Genomic DNA, 9,412 nt, shown 5'->3' on the forward strand with positions numbered 1-9,412 from the left:
AAAATTTGAGCAGGTACTGATGGTAGTAGCCTTGAGATAAATTTTCAGTCACTAGGCTAAAATACTACCTCTTGAAGAGGCTGGTACATATAATATTAAATTGAATATACATACAAGAGATTTGGGTGGTAATCAGTGTCATTATATAAATACCAAAGGTATTTATTGTAATCACCAGCGGAAGGATTACTGACACTTCTTTACACTCAAAGTTTTTTTATTACTATTATTTTCTACCACAGACGTAGCCACACAGTTACTATGCTAACCAGCATATATACATTTTCTTCTGTCCTCCATGGACAGGGTTAGAGCTATGTTAATCATATAGTTAAAGGGTTTATTGAACAATCAACCACAGAAGGTGATTCAGTGCTTTTAAAATGCTAAGCTAACCAACATATGTAAATACATAGTGTGACGGTTATCTCTTTCAAGAGAGATTTGGCCTGCTCTTTCCTACATCATGTTACTTCAGTACGTCCATAACATCAAAATACTACATTCAAGAGTAGTATATATATATATATATGTATATATATATATATATATATATATATATATATATATATATATATATATATATATATATATATATATATATATATATATATATATATATATATATATATATATATATATATATATATATATAGTAGAATACGTTTCTACAGGGGGGATACGTACCCTACACTCGCTCTCCAAACTCCCCTCGCTGTCGGTGCACAACCCTCGTCGATCACCAAACTACCACTTCCAGCCAGCACGCTTCCCATTGGTGAATCAGCGACTCCACTCGACTTCAGGGGCCATACGACACGAAAAAAATTGGGAAAAATCGTAATATTGTGAAATATTTATGAAAATACTACGTAGTTCTGGCAACACTCTGGTGCAATCAGAATTTTTTTACGATATAAATTGACGTATTTATGGTACATTTCCATGCGTAATTGGTCAGAATCCGGTGCCCCGCAGCTGTGGCGCGCCAAAGGTATTGCGTTGTACGATCTGAAAGTCAAATTTTTTGTAATAACGTCGTAAATCTCTCTGTATGCATAAGGAGTAAATATACACTCATTGGCAACCTTCTCATCCGTGGTAGGGCCATAGGGAGGTCCCAGCCCTCAGTCACCTTGTGTGTCCGATTGAGTGTGGACTGTTTTGATGCGCGCTCCATTATCGTTCCTGGAATAGCGCATTGTTGCGTCTTCTGCACAAACTCTTACAAAGAGATAGTGCCAGAAGATAAGAGCAGCAAATCTGGCACTCGGTCGCCATCTTTATCAGTAAAAGCAAGCCGCTTTAGCGCGAAGAAGAGTAATATCCAGTGAGAGATGGTGGCGCACCGACACCTCCTCAACCTTTCTCACACACCTCCTCAACCTTCCTCACACACCTCCTCAACCTTCCTTACACACCTTCCTCAACCCTCCTCACACACCTTCCTAGACCTCCCTCCCTCCAACAAGCCGAGACAGGCTCCTGAGGAAGGTGATCCAGCAATCATGCAGGTGCCTACTAGTGCCCAATGCAGTGCCACCTTGAGGACCCACAATTGGGACCAATTTCAATAGGTTAGTATGTTTTAGTGTTATAATTTGATATTTGGTAATAATTGTAATATGTATGTGCAGGATATATATATATATATATATATATATTTATATTTATATTTATATATATATATATATATATATATATATTATATATATAATAATTTTTTTTTCAATTTTTTTTTGTCGTTTGTTATCAGGGGATTTGCATGGAACTTGCACACCTTGCTCAACGGATGCCTATCTGCAAGGGTGCCAATTATGAACGAAATCGATAGACGTCAAGCTCGACTACAGGTGGCCAAACTTTGATCTTATTTTACTCAGGTAAGTAATTTACAGCTTCATTGTGTGTCACAGCTTTCATTTTTTAATCAATTTACATGCAAATTACATCTTATATGTAGAGTTTGTGCTTCTATAAAACGGATATGAGATTTTAGTCCAAAGTCCATTTATTGATTTTATAAATATTTATATCCATCATATATTGCATATTTTTGGAAGGGTAACTTTGAATAATTATATTATTGCACTAAACACTTTTTTGATAAAACTGCTAACATCAATCCTTTATTAAATGCTAATTTTAATATCTGAGTGTTATAGAAATGATTTTAGTTGACACATGTGTTCCCTGACATTTTTTCAAAATGTCAGGGAAGTGAAAATTCGTTGCATAATACGTTGTGTATTTTTTTCTCCTTCTCTGTTTAGGGTGTGATGCTGAAACTTGGACCAGTTGCAGCCCTTTCTATAACCATTTCATAAATAAATTTATAAACAAATTAAACAACTTTTACTTTACCCATAATATGCCACCTTCAGCGCCATCTGCATAACCTATGACTAAGCGTGCACGAGCAGTTGAATTTGAAATATTCTGTGCTCTCAAGCCTGATACTTCTATCTAGCATACGCTCTGTGAATTAGTGGAGGTTTTCAGCCAGCCAATATTCTCAGCACCTTTAACTCATTTTTTGTCTTGTTCATTGTAGAGTAATGTAACCATTATTTTATTTTATATTGTTTTTTTTGTCTTTGTATTTTTGTTTAATTCGCACTGTACATAACCAAGGGATTATCTTTGTTTATATTTGCTTAAAGTCAATTAAAGTTTCATTGTTTATACGATTTGTTTTGTGTGTTTTTCCCTTTTTACTTGACCACGGGAGGCAACAGCCAAGCAGTCAACATTTTTTCTCTTGTTTTTACTAATGTGATTGGCATTTACACCAGCCATTGGGAGGACTGACGTACACCTACATTTTCCCATCACATTAGATACGCAGATTTATGTTTGCCCTACATAAAGTGTTTGATGTGTCTTTTACATAGTCTCATTAATGTGCATTTACAGAGGTGAAATGTAATTCTAATCAGCTTCCATATATACTTTATACACATACATATACATACACACACACATGCATTCACATACATTTGTCTCTTTACTCTGACAGGGTGAGATAGCTGATAGTGAAACTAGTGTGCAATTAAGCACTTAATCACTGAAGGTGATTAAATTAAGGTGATTTTACAAGCTCAGGTTATATAGTTACATCACATACATACATTGTATAACTGATACATTACATGGTTAATCTTGGGTACAAGTCCAATATATCATCAAGTGTTCCAGTACTCATATAGTAATTACAGAGTTCAGCATACCTTAGCCCAGGAGGGCGAAAGTCAGTCAATATGGGACATTCTACAAAATAATGTTCTAGGTATAGTTAAAAAATAGATGGATATAATATATATGGTAATATAATACAAGTAAATTAAGTTTATATGTACAACATAACTTGTGTTGTTATTGATCACACCCTACCTAGGATCTGCACAGTGTTTAAAGGATTGCTAGGTTGTTCAATTTTTAGTTAAACACTAAACAAGTTTAGTATCCTACTCAAAAACGGGTTGGCAACGTTAATTATTATAATTTTGTGTTGGAAAAAGAATGATGCAATATTTTATTTTGTTTTTATTGTATGTGAATTATTTTTCTCAACTTAAGATAAATATATATACACTTATGGTTACTAGCTTCTCATCAACCTCTTGTGTTATTTAATACTGTTATATGTTAAGTGATGAGACTAATCTAGAGCTGCTGTTAATATTGTGTTAGCAGCAGTAGTTTCAATCACTGTTATTTAATTTAACACTTAAAGTGCACATAGCGTACATATACATCATGAGTAACATGTCCCACGGTGCGCATGGCGTACATATACGTTATAGGGTGCCAGGCACGATTCAAATGGCCAGCGGCTTTACGAGGTTCACATCAGCTTCCTAAGGGCTTCTGTAAACAGACGCTATGAAAAAAAATTGTGGGCAATATTCTCAAGTGTGAGAGCCACAGTACTGTGGGAGCAACTAAGGCTGGCGCACGCAGCATAAGCTAACAGCATTGCTGTTCAGCTTGTGACCACAGCATCGCCGAAAAATGTCAAAATAAATATGTAACTGCTATTATTTAGTGATGACAATATTACAGATGACCCCTGACTGTGATAAAAATGAAACAGGATTGTGATAATAGCAGGATTGTTGTGATAATTAGCGCTGTGTGGGAGTAGTAATGCTGTGAGAGGGAGGGAGATAACGTCGTTTACTAACTGTGGGGCCACCTGTTATTGTCTGCATTCACCATTCCAGCTCAGTGGTTTTCTATGGTGAACACAAATGTAGATATTTATATATAATGTGTGTATCAGTGTAATAACAGCAAATGGATTATGTTGGGAGGAGCCATTTGGGTGACAGAGGTGGCATAGTCTGCAGGACTTCTCTACCTAGGAAGAAGGTGGCCACTATGCACTCTACAAGCTTAGGTGTACAGTTACGGTGCATACAACATGTAGATACTTATATATAATGTGTGTATATAGTGTAATAACACTACAAACAGATTAGTTGGTTGAGAAATTTAGTGCACCTGACCTTGAACGAGTGAGGGAGGCAGCCGTCAACTGACTGTGGATGTAGCGACATCTCTTAGTGCCTGAACTAACTATAACAGCTGTTGTACAGTTGTATGTACAGTTGTACAGTTGTGGTGAACAAAACAAGTAGATACTTATATATTATGTGTGTATATAGTGTAATAACTGCAAAACTATTTGTTTATTGTTTTATGACCGTAATAATTGAAACGCTAATATGAACACTATACTTCTCAGTATAACAATGATTCACACATTTTATTATATTATTCTATTACACTATTGAATAATATTACTTGAAAAAACTAAGAAAAATCAATCAGAAACTTTGAAATAATTAGGTAATAATATCTTTGTGGCAATACCCACCTGTCAGCTCGGGTGACAATGACCGCTTCTCAAGACCACTCTGTCAATGCTCACATTTTGCCAGACATCCCCCGTCTATTGTGCCCAAAATATGTTCCCTACGATTTTTTTTATTTGTCCCGTGCTCAGGGAACACAAATTAACACTTTTAGAAGATTTTTGTTTTAGAATTTCTTTTTCTTGCGCACAAGGGTTTACATCTCCTCAGGACCCCTTAGCAGCTCAAGGGTTAATGTTATTGTTTTGTTTAGTGGCTATTCACGAAAATAAAATATCACACATCTAGTGGTAAAATTTTGTGATATCGATCTGCGAATATAACTGTCCACTTATATGGTCAAAGATTTTTGGAAGGCACTGAATTTGAGTGTTTTTTCACTCACTGGTTTTTATTTGCTTGCATGTATTTCTGCTCCTTGGTTAATGATCTTGGAACAATAATGGTGCTTTAATTGTTGGCAATAACTTTTGTATACACTGCAAACTGAGGTTTACTGAGTTTCTAGGCTGCAAGTGTTTTATAGCAGTTTACTTTAACTGTTATATGTTTTATAATTTATTTATTACATTGATTCATTTATGGATTATGAAGATCCCGGTTTGAAGAACCAAAAGAATATGGGAAAAATCTCCCAGCAGGAATTTATTTATTTATTTATTTATTTATTTATTTAATCATTTATTTAATTATTACTTTATTAATTTGTTTTAATTTTTTCTTAAGAATTTAAAATCTAATTTTGTTATAGTTATTCATAGTTATCCTGCTTGGAGCCTCCCTTCACAACCTGGGTGGGTTATTTAATAATATAGTCAACCTAATCGAAAATAATTGATTAGTAGAAATTTAGTACTATATTTGAAATTTGTTAATCTATAATGGTTAGTTTAAAAACAAAGCACAGCATAGTTGTTATGTAGAATGTAGTTTGTTTAATCAGCAACGCTCATGTCCTGATCATACAAGTTGCGTCGCCTCGTGGTCGAGCATGCTAGCATTAGAACGTGTTCCATGCAGTTCCAAGTAATTCTGCATTACTATCACTATTCTGCATTTATCAGTGCAATCTTCTTCCCCTCAGTTTCACCTCTGAATTGGTCACATAGTAATGATCACAACAAATATATGAAGCATATAACAAGAGAAAGGAGGTAATAATTAAATGATTCGGCTGACCCATTTCGGGTAGCTTTGGTCCAAGTCCTAACCACTAGACTTACTTATAAAATATGGCCATAAAATGGAACTACTTAACTGTCTAACGGATACAGAACTCTTCCATATATCTAGCTAAGTTTGTGATGATAATAGGTGAATCTGGCATCCCACAACACTAAGGTTCGCAGGAAATATTCCTTTAGCTCGTGTAGTATGCTCACTGGGCTCAGCTTTCTGTTGTCAATATGCCATCTCTCCTTCTCCTCTAACCCAGGGATTCGTCCTCTGGCACGGTTCTAAATCTGTCTTTATCATCATTGGGGAGGAGACTTTGTTTTTATTTATTACTAGCTGTATCCAGCAAAAGCAACCTCTCCCAGTCCTCCCCACCAATCCCCATCTCCCCTGTCCCCTCGTCCTCCCAACCATTGCTCACTCCTCCGTCCCCTTGTCCTCCCAACCTTTCCCCACTACCCCGTCCCATCACAGCCCATCCTCCAAATAGACAGTACGTTTTAATACTAAATGTAATAAGTACAAACTGGACTATTGTCATAGTACAAAAATACACTTAATAGCCAACATTGCACCAAAATATTGTGAATATTAACTTTTTTAAAGTTTACCTGAAAAGCTGCATAGAAAACCACTACCTAACTTAGGCGGGAGTGTAGGAGGACAAGCATATAAATAGCATTTATTGATTCTTAATTACAATTACTATTTAACCTATAGCTATATTGATATTACAATTTAATAAAACTAATAAAACAAAACTAAAGTCATTCAATAAATTATAAATTAACTCAAGATATTTTAAAATTTTGTATAAAATCTCTATTATTTAATAAAACTGAAAAATAATTTTTTTATATTTAAAACTTGTGTATATGAAACTAAACATGAAACTTCAACCTAATATTTTTAAATTATATTAACAGAAAATGAGGAGAATATATGGGGAGTTAAATGCAACAGCACAATTAAGTGTATTTATGTACTATGCAGACTGTCAGGAATGAAATAATTACATTTAGTATTAAAGTGTAATGTCTATTTGGAGGAAGGGTGGCCCCTTGTCCTCCCCACCGTTACCCCCTCCCCTGTCCACTTGTCAAATGCATTCCCAAATGATCTGATGTTCCCATCAGAAAATTGGGAACATCAAATGATCTGATGTTTCCATCACTGAAATAAAAGAAAAATAGTTAAAAACCGAAATTAAAAAAACAAACTATACTCTCAAAATAAAAGGTATGGTAAACAACACAGCTCAATTCCAATGCAATGTCACACAAAATATTTTAAATCAAAACTAAAATAAATTGAAATCTATGAAAATTCAATTTATCAATGAAATCGAAAACATTGAAATGAAATCGTGTTATATATAGTATAGTGTGTGTTCCTCTTACACGCAACAACACTGTTTTTTTTTAAATATGTTTTTACCTGTCACAGGTTTGGCATCTATACTTATACTCACAAAATAAACGGTTTTGTAAACAACACAGCTCAATTCCAATGCAATTTCACACAAAATATTTATATAAAATGAAAATAAATCGAAATCTATGAAAATTAAATTTATGAGTGCAATTGGAAACATTGAAATGTAATTGTAGCATATTTAGTGTAGCATGTGTTGCTCCTATGGGCAACAGATAGTGCTGTTCCTTAAAAAAAGAATATTTCTACCTGTCACAGGTGTAGCATCTATACTTATACTTACGAAATGAACAGTATGGTAAACAGCATCTATATAGTAGGTATATAAAAACATGAGCGTATTCGAATGGAACATTGTTTCAAAATTTCAAAGCAATTGGTGAACTTTCGGAGATTAGCAATTTTGAACAAACGAACATTTACATTTTTATTTATATAAATTTAATTATATCCAGTCATGGGTAACCCTTTTTATTTAATTTGATCCCCAGAATGGCAGTTTAAAGGTTATTTAATGTGTGTATTATGAATAAATAGAATTTCAGGGGACATGGCAATAGTCCCATTTTCTACAAGGAGCCATGAAATCCAAATTTCCTTTATATGATTCCCTAAATTATTTAGGGCTAGTTAGTATTAATATTTGCCTTACATGACAGCTTTTGGTTGGTATGAGAGTAGTTAGTATCGAGTGTTGGAATTTCTGACATGCTGGAACATCTGCAAATTGGACACTCTCTCCTCCCCAACACTCACAGAGCTAGAATTATTCAAAGTAGTATTAGCTGTGTCCCCAGAACAATTATCCCCTTCCTCACTAGAAAAAGAAGTACTGGTTAGAGCAACTGGATGGGATCCTGGAACGTCTTCAGACGGTTCAAGTACACTAGCATAACCTGGTTCCATTTGTCCTTGTGCCTGACTTTGTACACGAGGTCCCCAACCTTTTCTATCACTATACAGGAGCCTTCGTACTTGCTTCTACAAACAAAACATAAGGCAAGTTCATACGAAGCCCTGTTAGAACTTTCACAGGACATCTAAAGCATCTGCTTCAAAGTCTGATGGAATCGTTCAATTACCCCTTGGCGTTGGGATTGATATGGACAAGAAACCTTGTGAGTTATTCATTTTTCTTTACCAAAATGTTCTAAAGTATCAGACTTAAAGTTACTGCCATTGTCAGTTTGCACACCCTGGGGTAATCCATTTAAGCAATTACAGTTTTTGCTCTAATATTCATCAAAGCCAATGCCTCTTGGAAAGGAGTTGTGATACACATCACAGTTATCAGGTAAATATTAACAGCTGTAGTATTAAGCAATAGACCAACAAAATCCATCACCACATGAGAAAAGTCTCCTCTGGTACTCCAATACGCCTAAGAGGACATTTTCCTCTGTGACGGATGGCTCCAGGGAAATCTTAGAGACAGGTAGCATAATCGGCAATCTAGAACCCCTTACCCCTGTCCCTTGCTAAAACATTCCCACTCTTCCCTTCCACCCGAGTGCTTGTGGATCATATGTAAAAACATGGACTGACTTCAGTAGAAGCCTCCAGACTTCCTGTGTTTTCAGTAGGAATCTGGTTTTATGACTTCACAAGTTAACGGTGGTCTAGTGGCATAGTATGCGACTCACAATGTCGGGGTTATACGTTCTCACCCACCTATAGTCCCAGTGGATCTTCTAGTTGCTATATATATCACAATAATGTGATTTCTGTGTGATTATTATTATTATTATTATTATTAACTTTTTGTAGGTGCGGGTTGAGAAGGTAGAGCATGTAGTGTTGGGATGAGTGTGTGTGTATGCCTAGGTCTACTGTGTTATGAGGAAGGTAGCATGGTGTTCAAGGTGTATTGGAACTGTGTATTTGTTTGCCTTCTCAAAATTTCCAGTAAGTATTGAGTGGCT

The 9,412-nt window shown here is 35.3% G+C and overlaps 1 long non-coding RNA gene across 1 annotated transcript; it reads left to right on the forward strand.

Annotated features, from left to right (window-relative positions):
• The first annotated feature begins 994 nt into the window (after positions 1–994).
• On the forward strand, positions 995–2,600 carry LOC138369139 (uncharacterized). Its single transcript, XR_011229763.1, has 3 exons — positions 995–1,577; positions 1,757–1,883; positions 2,274–2,600. It is a non-coding gene; the product is annotated as an uncharacterized lncRNA (long non-coding RNA).
• The last annotated feature ends 6,812 nt before the right edge of the window (positions 2,601–9,412 follow it).

Source organism: Procambarus clarkii, chromosome 27 (genome assembly GCF_040958095.1).
Source record: "Procambarus clarkii isolate CNS0578487 chromosome 27, FALCON_Pclarkii_2.0, whole genome shotgun sequence".
Taxonomy (NCBI): Eukaryota; Metazoa; Arthropoda; class Malacostraca; order Decapoda; family Cambaridae; genus Procambarus; species Procambarus clarkii.